A 14,424-nucleotide genomic window follows, 5' to 3' on the forward strand; every position below is an offset into this window, starting at 1 on the left:
TTATATAGTTACAATTCTGAATCTGAATTTGGGTTGGTAACTGAAAGCACAAGTCGTGCTGTCATAGTTTTTGGTTTTTTGAGATAAAAAAAAATACTGCAAATATCTTTGAAATGTATCTAATATTATATTTATTAAAGACCAAAAGACTCACATACATATGTAATGGAAGTGGGGAAAGGGGGGAAATGGCTGAAGTCAGCGAGCCATGGGAACTTTTCTGAGAGTCGGACAGGACAACTCTCATGTCCTCCCTCTCATCTTCCTTTGACTCTCTGTGTCACCTCACCACCAAACTAGCTCGGGCCTCCCCCCCCCCAGTCCTTGGCTTTCTGATGCTCTACGAGCTGTCCGAACCGAACTGCGGGCGGCGGAGAGAAAATGGAAAAGGTCCTGTCTCCCCAGTGATATAGCTTCCTTCCATGCCCTCTGTTACGTCCCAGTGTTTTGGGATGTATAATGCTGTTGCTCTTTGGCTGTTTTGGGCTGGGTACTGCTGTGTTTTTGTGTTTCCCTACAGGTGGAGGGGAGTATGCATTCCGTTGCTGAGAGACACACTTGGACGAAGAGGATGCAGCATCTCGTCACGTTGGAGACCGGACCAGATGCAGCCGTTGCTAAGAATGCCGGCGGTCGTCGCGGAGCAACACATGCCAAGAAGAATGCAACTATATAGGAGCTGCACGCTGTCAAGAGCGTGTCTACATCAATTCACATGCAGCTGGAAGCTACGCCGCTTTGACCTCCGTTACCAACAAGTTGTCTGTGACTTTAAGAGACCGAACTTTGGAGAAGTTTCACCCCGTTGTAGAACAACTTAGACGGTGAGATTTCCGAATCACGGACCTTTGATTAACAAGGATAGTATTAGTATAGGACTCTGTTTAGCGTTGTAATTATTAAACATTCTCTTACTTCCTTATAACGCTGCGTACTGGTTACTTCTTTCTGAAGGGTTTGTGACAGTGAATGTTACGCCGTAATCAACTCTCTTTGTTATTGAAACATCGGTGAGTACCAGGTCGTAACACCCTCTTATCATCTTTCCATTCCTCTGTCTCTCTAGCTAAATCTTCCTTCTTTCACTCGAAAATTAACGCGGCCGCCTCTAATCCCCGCAAACTGTTTTCAACTTTCTCCTCTCTTCTGCCCCCCCACCCCCCACTCACACCTGATGACTTTGTCTCCTTCTTTGAAAAGAAGGTCGATGCTATTCGCAATTCCTTCTCCCAACCCTCCACCCCTGCTGACCCTCCTACCCTCCCCAACTCCCTAACCTCCTTTTCTTCCCTCTCTGACGCCGACACACTGAAACTCCTTACTTCCCACCGCCCAACCACCTGTCCTCTTGACCCCATCCCCTCTCCCCTCCTACAATCTATATCTGATGACATTCTCCCTTTTCTCTCCTCTCTAATCAACACCTCCCTCTCTTCCGGCACCATGCCCTCTTCCCTGAAGAGGGCCAGAGTCACTCCCCTGCTCAAAAAACCTACTCTTGACCCCTCTGCCCTGAACAACTACCGGCCTGTCTCTCTTCTTCCCTTTCTCGCTAAAACTCTGGAACGGGCGGTCTGCTCCCAACTGTCCACTTATCTTCTCCAGAACAATCTCCATGACCCCAACCAGTCTGGCTTCAAGAGTGGCCACTCCACTGAAACCGCCCTGCTCGCGGTCACTGAGGCACTCCACTCTGCTAAAGCAAAATCCCTCTCCTCTGTCCTCATCTTCCTGTCGGCCACCTTCGATACAGTCAACCATGAGATTCTGCTCTCATCGCTGTCTGGGATGGGTGTCACAGGTTCTGCACTCGCTTGGTTTTCCTCCTACCTCTCTGGTCGCTCCTACCAGGTGACTTGGAGGGGCTCAGTCTCCGACCCTCAACCCCTACGAACTGAGTCCCGCAGGGCTCGGTTCTTGGGCCTCTCCTCTTCTCGCTATACACCATGTCTCTTGGTTCTGTTATCTCTTCCCACGGCTTTTCTTATCATTCCTACGCTGATGACACCCAACTCTTCATTTCCTTCCCCCCCGACACCCAAATCACCACACGGATCTCTGCCTGCTTGGCTGATATCTCTGCGTGGATGACTTCCCATCACCTGAAGCTCAACCTTGCCAAAACTGAGCTTCTCTACATCCCTGCTAAGTCCTCTCCGTCAATCGACCTCTCATTGACTGTTGAGGACTTTGTAGTTTCCTCCTCCCATACGGCAAAGAATCTTGGGGTGACTCTTGATAACTGCCTCACCCTGGCTCCGCAAGTATCCTCCACTGCCAGAACCTGCAGGTTCTTTCTGTATAATATACGCCGTATCCGTCATCTCCTGACTGAGAAAGCCACCCAGCTCCTAGTCCAGGTGCTCGTCATTTCCCGCCTGGATTACTCCAACTCCCTCCTAGCCGGTCTCCCAGCGTGTGCCATCAAGCCCCTCCAGCTGGTCCAGAATGCTGCAGCCTGCCTGATCACCAGTCAGCCCAGGTCGGTTCATGTCACCCCGCTTCTCATTGGCCTCCACTGGCTTCCTATTGCCACACGCATCCGTTTCAAGGCCCTAGTGTTGGCATTTCAGGCTGCAAAGGGGACTGCCCCACCTTACATACAATCCCTGATCACTCCCTACTCCCCAGCTAGACCACTCCGGTCTGCCAGCTCTGGTCGCCTTACGGTTCCCTCTCTACGTGCACCTGGCGGTCGAGCTGCACGTTCACGCCTGTTTTCCGTTCTGGTTCCTCAGTGGTGGAATGACTTGCCTACCACTGTCAAAACAGCAGAATCCCTCCCCCTATTTCGACGCAGACTCAAAACCCACCTTTTCAAACTCTACCTTAGTCCTCCCTCCTGATTTCCCCTGCCCCTCCTTTCTGATATGCCTATCCTTGTCTACCCCCCCCCCCCCCAAAAAAAAAAAAAAAAAATGCACTTCTGATGACAACTCTGTTTAGAACAGCATTTCCTGTGTATTTTGCTAGTTTCTGGATGTGATGCTCTGACTTATGGTAGAACCTATGCACTTGTAAGTCGCTTTGGATTAAAAGCGTCTGCCAAATGACTAAAATGTAAATGTAAATGTGGACAGGGGTGATATTTAATAAACACTGTGCCCCTTGGGTACCTCTGGTTGGGAGGTGTAAAGAATGTGATTTCAAAGGCAGCTGAGTTCACAAACTCCTATCAGAGTTTGGATTGAGGAACAGTGATTATATAGCTGACAGCATTGAAAATGGCATCCTTTGTATCTGTTATAATTTATCTTCTATTAGCCTAGATAAAAATAAAGGGAAAACTCAGTGAAACATAACCATAAAGAGATTGAATAGGAGTCTATACATGAAGATAAAACCTAACAAAATGTTCCTATTTTCCGTAATGCACAGTGTGTGCTGTAATGTGATCTACAGTGGGCTCCATAATTATTGGAACCCTTAATAGAAATGGAGAAAAATGGCTGCATACAATAAATAAACAACATGGATAATGACCTAGACTTTATGTTCAAACATAGGGGAAAACAAAATAGTTTTATTTCAAAACGTTTACTCTTATGTTTCAGTGTTTTTTATTTAGTAATTTTCTGAAAACCACAGGTGTCAAATTTATTGGCACCCATAAAAATTATTGAAAATAAAATCAAAACAAAATGACATTGGCAATATAATGTTCTTTTAATTTAGTTAATCTATATTGCAAACTTGCCAGGAAGAGGATGCAAGTGCATATTATTTTACATTTACATTTTAGTTATTTGGCAAACGCTTTTAATCTAAAGCGACTTACAAGTGCATAGGTTCTTCCACAAATTAAAGCAACACACCCATATCTAGTAAAATACACATGAAGTGCTGTTCTAAACATACATTTTTTACAGTTTTTTTTGGGTTAGACAAGAGGGATAGGGATATCGGAAAGGGGGGGGGGGGAAATCAGGAGTAGGACTAAGGTACAGTTTAAAAAGGTGTGTTTTTAGTCTGTGTCGAAATAGGGGGAGGGATTCAGTTGTCCTGACAGTGTCATTCCATCACTGAGGAACCAGAATGTTAAACAGGCATGAACATGCAGCTTGACCACCAGGTGCTCGTAGTGAGGGAACCATAAGACGACCGGAGCTGCAGACCGGAGTGGTCTAGCTGGGGAGTAGGGAGTGATTAAGGATTGGATGTAAGGTGGGGCAGTCCCCTCAGCAGCCTGAAATGCCAACACTAGGGCCTTGAATCTGATGCGTGCGGCAATAGGAAGCCAGTGGAGGACAATGAGGAGTGGGGTGACTGGTGATCAGGCGGGCTGCAGCATTCTGGACCAGCTGGAGGGGCTTGATGGCACAAGCTGGGAGACCGGCTAGGAGGGAGTTGCAGTAATCCAGGAGGGAAATGACGAGCGCCTGGACTAGGAGCTGGGTGGCTTTCTCCGTCAGGAGATGACGGATGCAGCGTATATTGTAAAGGAAGAACCTGCAGGTTCTCGCAGTGGAGGATACTTGTGGAGCCAGGGTGAGGCTGTTATCAAGAGTAACCCCAAGATTCTTTGTCATATGGGAGGAGGAAACTACAAAGTCCTCAACAGTGAGTGAGAGGTCGATTGTTGGAGAGGACTTAGCAAGGATGTAGAGAAGCTCAGTCTTGCCAGGTTAAGGTTCAGGTGGTGGGAAGTCAACCACGCAGAGATATCAGCCAAGCAGGCAACGATCTGTGTGGTGACCTGGGGTATTGGGGCGGGAAGGAAAAAAAGAGTTGGGTGTCATGGGCATAAGAATGGTAAGAAAAGCCATGGAAGAGATAACAGAACCAAGAGACATAGTGTATAGAGAGAAGAGGAGAGGACCAAGAACTGAGCCTGCGGGACTCCAGTTTGTAGGGGGTGAGGGTCGGAGACTGAGCCCCTCCAAGTCACCTGGTAGGAACGACCAGAGAGGTAGGAGGAAAACCATGCAGTGCAGATCCTGTGACACCCATCCCAGTCAGCGATGAGGGCAGAATCTCATGGTTGACTGTATCAAAGGCAGCCGACAGGTCGAGGAAGATGAGGACAGAGGAGAGGGATTTGACTGGAGTGCCTCAGTGACCGTGAGCAGGGTGGTCACTCTTGAAGCCGGACTGGTTGGGATCAAGAAGGAATTGCGAATGGCATCAACCTTCTTTTCAAAGAAGGAGACAAAGTCATCAGGTGTGAGTGATGAGGGAGGTGGGGAGGGGGGGCGGGGCCAGAAGAGAGGAGAAGGTTGAAAACAGTTTGCAGGGATTAGAGGTGGCTGTGTTAATTTTAGAGTGAAAGAAAGAAGATTTAGCTAGAGAGACAGAGGAATAGAAAGATGATAGGAGGGCATGGAAGGAAGCCATATCACTGGGGAGACAGGACCTTTTCCATTTTCTCTCCGCCGCCCGCAGTTTGGATCGGACAATTCATAGAGCATCAGAAAGTCAAGGACTGGGGGGGGGGGGGGGGGGGGGGCTAATTTGGTGGTGAGGGGACACAGGGAGTCAAAGGGAGATGAGAGGGAGGACATGGGGACAGGGTTGTAGCAGCATCGTCGGGAGACAGTCGAGAGAAAGACTCCGCAGATGGTAGGGAGGAGAGGATTGTAGACGAGAGGGTGGAGGTAGACAGGTGGCATAGGTTGGTGACAGTGGATGGTGGGAGAGATGGATGGGTGTTAGAGGAGAGTGGAAGAGAAAAAGAGATGAAGGAGTGGTCAGATATATGGAGTGGTGTTACAGAGAGGTTGGTTGTTGTGCAGCTCCTTGTGAAGATCAGGTCAAGAAAGTTGCCTGCTTTGTGGGTGGGAGGGGAAAGTGTAAGGGTAAGGTCAAAAGAGGTAAGAAGGGAGAAAAAGGTAGACAGGGTAGACTCTGAGTTGAGGTTGGATCAGGGGAGTGCCATTGACTGGTGAGGAGCTAAGGAGGATGTTTGTCTCATCCAAGAAGCTCCTCAGAGGACCCGGGGGGCGATAAACAACAAGAATATATAGTTTGCATGGGAAAGTAACAGAAACCGCATGAAATTCAAAGGAGGAGAAGGAGAAAGATGAGGAGAAGACAGTAGATCTCCATGAGGATGAGATTAGGAGACCTGTGCCCCCTCCTCTGCCAGAGGTTCTGGGTGTGTGGGAAAAAGAAAAGGCAGAAGAAAGGGCAGCCTGTGTTCTCTGGTGAGAGCCACGTTTCAGTTAAGGCAAGAAAGTCAAGGTTGAGGTGGGAGGCATAGGCTGATATGAAGTCTGCTTTCTGGACGGCGGACTGGCAGTTCCAGAGGCCACCAGCCACACAGAGATCAACACCAGCGGAGGCATAGGCTGATATGAAGTCTGCTTTCTGGACGGCGGACTGGCAGTTCCAGAGGCCACCAGCCACACAGAGATCAACACCAGCGGATCTGGGAGGGAAGATGAGGTTAGAGATATTCCGGCCATGTTGGCGGAAAGCAAACCTCCTACCTGACTGGGACCTGGGGAGAGGAGAGAGGACAGGAATGGGAAGGAAACACATGGAGGGAACTAGGGAGGACAAGAGGAATCCTATTTTGCCCAATGTATGCTGGGATAGACTCCAGCCACCCTGCGACCCTGTTCAGGATAATGGATGGATGGATCGATGATTTTATTCGCAAAAATTGTTAGGTGAGCCAATAATTTTGACATATGAGAGTAAGTGTATTGAAATAAAATTAAATATGAGTGGTCTCATTCTTTGTCTTATTAGCCTGTGCTACATCTTTTGGAAAACTAATTTTGAATATTGATTAGTTTTATCATTAGAAAATACAATAGTCTGTCTTAAAACAGATAATGGCAACATAATGGAAGTAACTATTCCAATAAAATTATTCAATTAAAATACTAAATTAAAACAATTTAAATAAAATTGGATTTTGACTTCAATTTCAAAGGTATTTGTCTTCACTATCCGCAGTTATTTGTATCTGAGGTACTGTACTAGGAGGGTCAAGGCTGGGTGTGATTTTGTGACACACACACATACACATGCACAAACACACACCCAATCAAGAGATATAATGTCCAGATCTGCCAGCTTAGCTACACTGATATGTCTTTGACTTTTATTGCTATCCAAAAATAAGGTTGACTCACCAGCCCAATATTGTTTTTTCCCCCCCTTGAATGTTTGTAATAAACTAAGATGGAACAGGTTGCTGGAGAGTAGACAGAGCTGTCTCCTGCATTAGTGCTGCTCAGATGGAGACTATTATAAAATGTATTTTTATAGGCTGGGTAATAATTTAGAACTTCTAGGTTAGTGTTGCTTGTAAAATACAGCTTTAAAATAAAATGATCTGCTGTTATACTTTGATTAATGTTATGTCAGTATTATGTTTGGTGCTTTGAAAGCACAACAATTGCAATGTCAATGTATAGGTGCATCTCAAAAAATCATGGAAAAGTTCATTTTCTTCCATAATTTAATCCAAAAAGTGAAACTTTCATATATTCTAGATTCATTCCACAAAAATATTTCAAGCCTTTTTTTGTTTTAATCTTGATGATTACGGCTTACAGCTCATGAAAATAAAAAATCCAGTTTCTCAAAATATTTGAATATTACATAAAACCAATCAAAAAAAGGATTTATAATACAGAAATGTCGACCTTCTGAAAAAAGGTTTTAAAACATTTTTTGAGATGCACCTGTACATTAGGCTAGCATTTTTGTTCATTTGCATAACTTCATATTTAAGGCCCACCCACTTCTGTTTCTGCTCTGCTTCAGTCCAAATGGATACAGTTTGTTGGTTGAACTGATACAGAAACAGATGGGGCCAGATTTACTCAGCCTTTTGCAATGATTTTCAGACACACATATGATGCATTCTGTGCGGGAGACATGCGTTATATGTATCAACCTGGTGCACGGGGCGGGAACCACAGTGTAGGTGCCATCTAGATGAGTCATCGCAAGGTGCGCTTCTCTCCTTAATGCATATGCATTTAAGGGTGGATATTCTAAGTGTGGCTGATTATGTATTCCTTTGAATTTATCAAAGTTCACGCACTTAACGACGGTCGATTGTGTTTGAAATTTCTCCGCCTCTAAAGAGCAGGTGTAAACTGAGATTCAAGCAAAACAGAGGCTCTAAATCTTGAAATAGCCCTTCACTGAAACAATATTTGCAACAAAAATCACACTACTTCAACTCCAAGAAATGATCAGAAAATTAATAAAAAATATCTATTAATGATTGGAGCCAATCAATATTTAAGGCTGGGTGTTTGTCACAGAACATATTTAGAAAATAATGAATGAAATTAACCAATATCTCATTTGAAGCAGTAGGAAATTACTGAAATAACATGCTCAACCATAGCGACAGTAACAAATGTTTGCAGTTTAAAAAAAATGTTGCCAATAGTAAAAAAATATGAGTAGGCTGAATGCAATAAGAATTTCAGGCAGACTGTGACTGCACCAACACACTCTTGTCAAGTTTCAGATATGTAAATCTGGAACATAGGGTCTTCCCTGCACATCCCTATTACTTAAGGGTGTGTATTCATAGGGATCATTGCATATAAATAAAAGATATAAAACGTTGCCTTTGCTTTGTAATTTTAGCCATTTCTGGGAAGGTGTCAGTTTGTGTATGGTCTATTCCCTCAGTCTGAAGCCTCTTTTATCAGATCAGAAGCCAATGTGAATTCATGATGATTTTTGGAGAAAAAGTTATATGTTTATTTATTTAGTTATTTTGCAGTACTGTAACTTCTCTCAGCAGAAGCAGTTTGACAGGTTTTTAGGATATTATGCATTGCAAGATAGTGATACTACACATGAAAGTATGTATGGCTGGATCAAATGGCCAGATCCTCCTCCCCTCCTCCTGCCAACTTAATTATGCACATATTTTGACCCATTGTAAACACAGTTTAAAAAGTACACAAGTTTTTTTACCATCGTTTCATATTTTATAAAATGTAAAGCTACTGAACTGACCGAACATGTCTGCCAAAGTGGAGGACAGAATAGGACCAATAAATTATCTTTTACGTTCAGCCAGGAAATATGTCAGCTGAAGTTTAACCAGGGACGACGTCTTTAGAAAGAAAAACTGAACAGAGAAACACGTTTGAGCTTCCTAGATTTCTCAATCTCTCTCTTCTAGAACAGGACTGTTATTGCTGCAAATTGTTTTCCAAAAAGAGAAGAAATGTGCATTGACTACCGTGGATTTAATAACTGGAAAAACTGCTCTAATCGCCTGTTTGAAAATAGTAACATCCTCCGAAGGGATGTTCCAACATGGTTTTTGCAAGGGAAGACAAACCTTTTGCCATTATTTGATGAAGTGTCTTGATGGTAGCATGTAGCTAAGGTGCATGACTGGGACCCGGAAGGTTGATGGTTCAAACCCTGGTGTAGCCACAATAAGACCCGTCCAGCTGTTAGGCCCTTGAGCAAGGATTTGGAACAGGTTACAGGATAGAACATAGAACAAAGAGTAGTTGGAGGGATCTTATCTAAGCAACATATTGTGGGAATTGGACTCCCACAAGTACAATAGTTAAATTTGCTACAACTATGATACAAAACTATGGAATCTTCTAAAATACAGAAGTGGGCAGAAACCTAGCAAATTAAATCCAATATAACTAAATGAAAGGTTCTACATGTGGGGAATGAAAACATAAGGATAATTACTTCATGGGTGGTAGAAAATTGGATTGTGTTCAAGTTGAAAAAGACTTGGGACTAATAGTTGATCTAAGCCTTTCAGGCTCTGGTGAATGTGCTGTAGCAGTACAAAAGCCAACAGGATGCTGGTATACATAGCCAAGAGTAAAGAGTATTGAGTATAAATCTAAGGAAGATATACTAGCTTTATACAATATCCTTGTCAGACCACACTTAGAGGAAGACTCAAAGACTCAAAGAAGGGAACCAGATTGATTCCTGGCATAAGAGATGAAAGTTATGATGAAAGACTTATAATGCTTAATCTCTCCAAGGTCAGTAAAATGTAACGAAGGGGAGATTTGATTGTGGCTTTTAAATGAATTAAAGTGAACGACAGGAGATTATTCACATTGCGTTCGGTTAGCAGAAGGAGGTGGCACAAATGTAAATTGGCAAAGGTTAAATTCCATACAGAGGAAGTTTTTTTTTCACACAGAGAGAGAGAGAGAGAGAGAGAGAGAGAGAGAGAGAGAGCCCACATCATAAATAAATAATAAAAAGTATTTGCCCTTCCACCACACACGGTCCGGGCAAAAATAATAAACTAACACAATAAATTAAAATAAAAAAGGCAAATGAAAGTAAAACCAAATTACACCTTTTCTGACTTTTCACCCGACCAGTAGTTTTTCAGTAGTATCTTCATTTCTTGGTGCTGAACTGAAGGATAAACAAAATCAAACCATAACACTGATGCTCTTGGAGTGCTCTCCTGGTGTCAGCCATGTACTGTGGAGACAGCACACTTTAAGCACCTGGGCTGATTATTTAACCCAGCAGGCCTGCTGAGAATGTCGAGTTTTCCACAGGACCGAGCATGACAGTTATGTTATGTTATGTTATGTGAGCAGTAATCCCCCTGTATCAGTAAGAGGGTTCAAAATGTCAGGGATGTTCTGTGTGCACAGTGTCTTTCTGCTAGGGGGAGGTGGAAAAAGGGGATGGGGAAAATGCCCTCTCTATTTCAGTATTATAAACACGATAGTGACTTCAGTATAAGAGAGCTCATCTTGTCCACAGCCAACCCCCCAAATCTCTCTGTCTGAGAGAACTTAATAGCTCTAGTGATTGCTGCACCTTCTGGTTTTAAAGTGATGACAAAACATGCGTTTCATGGATTGATTTTCCGTTAAACCAATCTCTGTCCTTCCATTTTTAGGAAGAGTTTTCATTCATGGTTTGACAGATTTATGTTTATTTACAAACAAATACAGATGCAAGCATGTACACTATGTGGCACCCCTGCTACTGCATGTTGCGCCACGTGGGTGGAGAACCCTGGAGGGGCCCGTGCAGGTCAACCGCGCAGACGTCACACATTGGGAGAGGTGTGCGAAGGAGTATATCTGCCTAAAGAGGTGGTCGGGAGATCAGCACCTTGGAGAGAGATCCCTCTACCTGCAGTCCAGGACCCCGGACAGCACACGTGGGTGAGCAGAGTGGAAAATCACTGATTCAGCTGCAGCCTCTTTTCCTAATGAGCAGGGAAGGGGATTTAAGGCGCGGTCGAGGCTGCAGCCAGAGGCAGTCGGTGCCATTCCTGAGCGTATGAGTGCGTGGAAAGCAAAGAGAGAGGAAGGACCTGCAACACCCTGCCATACTGACCCTGAAGGAGACCCCACCTTTACGGACGGCCACACCAAAGACCTGGAATGGACGCCGGTCACGTGAGCCAGAGAGAATCCCTTCCTATTTACCCCCTGTCTTTGTGTTTCCCGCCAGCCCTGACGCGGCCGAAGAGGGGAGGAGGGAGGAAGCCCTAGAAAATACCCCGGTCTGGGAAGAACCTTCGTTTATCTTTTGCCTAAACGGCCCCTTTTATTTCTCCCGTTTTCCCCTACCCTTGCCCTGAGGGGGGGCGCTATCCCCGATACCCCGAAAAAAAAAAAACACAGAAAAAATAAAAAGAAATATTTTTTCTGACATCTACGATCTCCTGTGTTGGTTTCTAGCTGTGCCCACCCTCTGCACCTCAGGATCCACCCCGAGGCACCACAACGTACAAACAGTTTTCAACCATTGTATGCTCATATTTTTGTATTTCTTCACATTTTTTGGATTCTTGACTATGTATTTCATTGTTTACACATTATTACCTTCAGTTCCAGGTATGATGCAGGTCTATGATCATAAGATGCCCTTTCACAGCCTTTCATGGAAATTATATATATATATATATATATATATATATATATCCTGCTGATGATTGGGCATGCGCAAGCATCACGTCATATCCTTAGCAAACCATGTCACATGATGTCCGGTGGAAAATTCTCAGGTGTTCCTGCAGATATGCTGAAAGGATGTGTCTCTCAGTAAATTGGCAGCTAGAAGCTGTACATGGTCTCTGCTCTTTTCACTCCAGTATAATATAAATCTCGAAAAACCTGCCCTTCCTAAGCAGACCTCCTGGGGGTGCTGTGGCCCCAGAACTTACTGATTTACACAGAAGGCTTAAAAGTGCTGTGATCACAATTATGTTAACTGCTTGTAGCGAGTGGACCAGGGAATGGCATTCCCCCTGAAGCTCGCAAACTCCAGTGGTTACCGGAGGTATTGCAGAGTATTAGGCCTCTGGCGCAAAAAAAGCAATTTACCCAATTTAAGATGTGAGTGCTGTGTCAGCCCGTTTAGCCTTTTGAGCAGGGCCCACTGTCACTGTGGGTATACACATGTTTTCAATTTGTGTAGCAAAGCCTTCAGGCTAAATACTAATTTCAATTAAAGATAACATAATCCACATGCACTGTTTCTAAAAGTGAAAGCACCAGACAATTTTCTAGCTCCAAAACTACAAATGGGGTGGGTGAGGGTGCAGTTAGTAAATCTTGCTGATCTTGAAAATTGATATGGATAAGAAATTGGTTACATTTAAGATTATAGCTATAGTTTTTAGTCATGTTCGTGTCATAAATTGGGGGATTTTGAGTGTTTGAAGACAGCGAATATCAATTATTATTAGCTGGGTAGTTGTATGGTTAAACTTGATGCAGTTTTTGAATGTAGTAATTGGCTACTTGCTACCTTGCTACGTACTCCTAGCCCAGTGATTAAGTTGGAAAATCCTTAAATTATATCCATTATACAAACTTAAGAAGTTACTTATTTGCCATGTTTACCTATAAGAAATCATTACAGTTCTGTTGCATGTAAAACCCATTATCTGGCATATGCATGGTGACTTTGCTACTCCCTACAAATCGCTGACCTGCCCCCCCCCCCCCCCCCCCCCAAAAGGCTTAGCCTCCCCAACCTCAAATCCAAGCTATGCCCCTGTGTTTAGGTACCAGGTGTGCATCCACTGGTGCCAAAAAATGCTCTGTGTCTTCATGCGTTACTGAGCATCTCTCATACGATTCCTTGAAACTGGTAAGCAGAAGCTGTTCTTGTATATCCCGATCCTCGTTTCTCATGTAATACCCTATGGTGTCCCTGGCTGTCAAAGGGGTTCCATGTCTTTTTTTACAGCCCACACATGACACACATGTCAAGGGCAGAGTTACCAGTGTTGATTGTTTATTTATTTTATATTGTTTTAGTGATTCAGTTTTCTATGAGAAAAAATAAGGTATAAGCCTGTGGATTTAATGGAAAATTGAATGCCATGCTGACAGTTTGTCACCGATAAGGTCTGGGAAGGAAAGTCCACCAAGCCTGGATGACTTACTCAGCTGCAGATGTGACCAAAGCTCAGTGCACTCCTGTCTGGCCCCTAGGCCTCTATCTCGCCTCAAGGTGCCATAGGTGTTGACAGGGTTAACTTGTTCTTTCCTCATTTCGTGCCGACATTCCTTTACACGGTCACTGGGACCCAGACAAAACCAGGCTGTGATTTCCCATTACGGTGTAATCGTTTCTGACAGCCACTCAGCGTGCCTGGGTTTTCTATCGCAAGAATTAATTGCAACGCCTCTAATTGGATGCCGGTTTTAAGTCATCTCCTCGTTGACCGAGGTCAGGCAGCTTTGTTCAAAACATACGATTCGGCATCTAGAATCTAAAATTCAACAGTGGTTTGGACTATCTGGAATAAACAAAAAGGCAAAGAGAGGTTCTTATACGTAGTCTGTTTGCACAGTATGGCCTTGCAGACGGCTCGATATCTCCAGGAAGAAAACAATGAGGCGGGTGCACCGATGGAGGTTCAGGTCACTGGGCAAGACTGGCGAAGCGGACAGAAATTGATGCTCATCACTGCTTCCTACTCTCGTGAAGACTGCGTTTCCCAGTGGCTGATTTATGCTCTCCACCCCACCCCCCCTCCCCCTAAACCCTCTCCGCAGGCCGCTAAAACTGAGGGATGTCCAGTTGAATTAGCTCCGAAGACATCAATGCGAGCTTGATCTCCCCCCAGAGCCGTGGACTGACAGCAAGAACACCCTTTAATCTCCAGAAAGCGTGCTGTTGTCTCTGTTGGTTAAGTGGAGGCTTATGTAGAAGGAGGGGTGGGCCTACTTGTCAAAGTCGTTGCTGATCCTCTGCACTCATTTAACAAGTGGCTTTAAGAATGAGCCCAGACCTGGGCCAGATAGGTACTTGTCTTGGATTGATATGCTTTTATTTACTCGATTGATCTTGCCTAGTGCCCAGTAGGACCAGAAGGGAGAGTTTACACTCTGAGAGTATTTTATGTGTTCCAGTACACCAGACAAGCCCAATCAAGCATAGAAAGTATTTTAATCGAAAACAATTAAGCATTTGACCCAGGTCTGAGACCCAGACCGTTCTTGATGTGTAAGTGAA

Source organism: Conger conger, chromosome 1, assembly GCF_963514075.1.
Source record: "Conger conger chromosome 1, fConCon1.1, whole genome shotgun sequence".
NCBI lineage: Eukaryota > Metazoa > Chordata > Actinopteri > Anguilliformes > Congridae > Conger > Conger conger.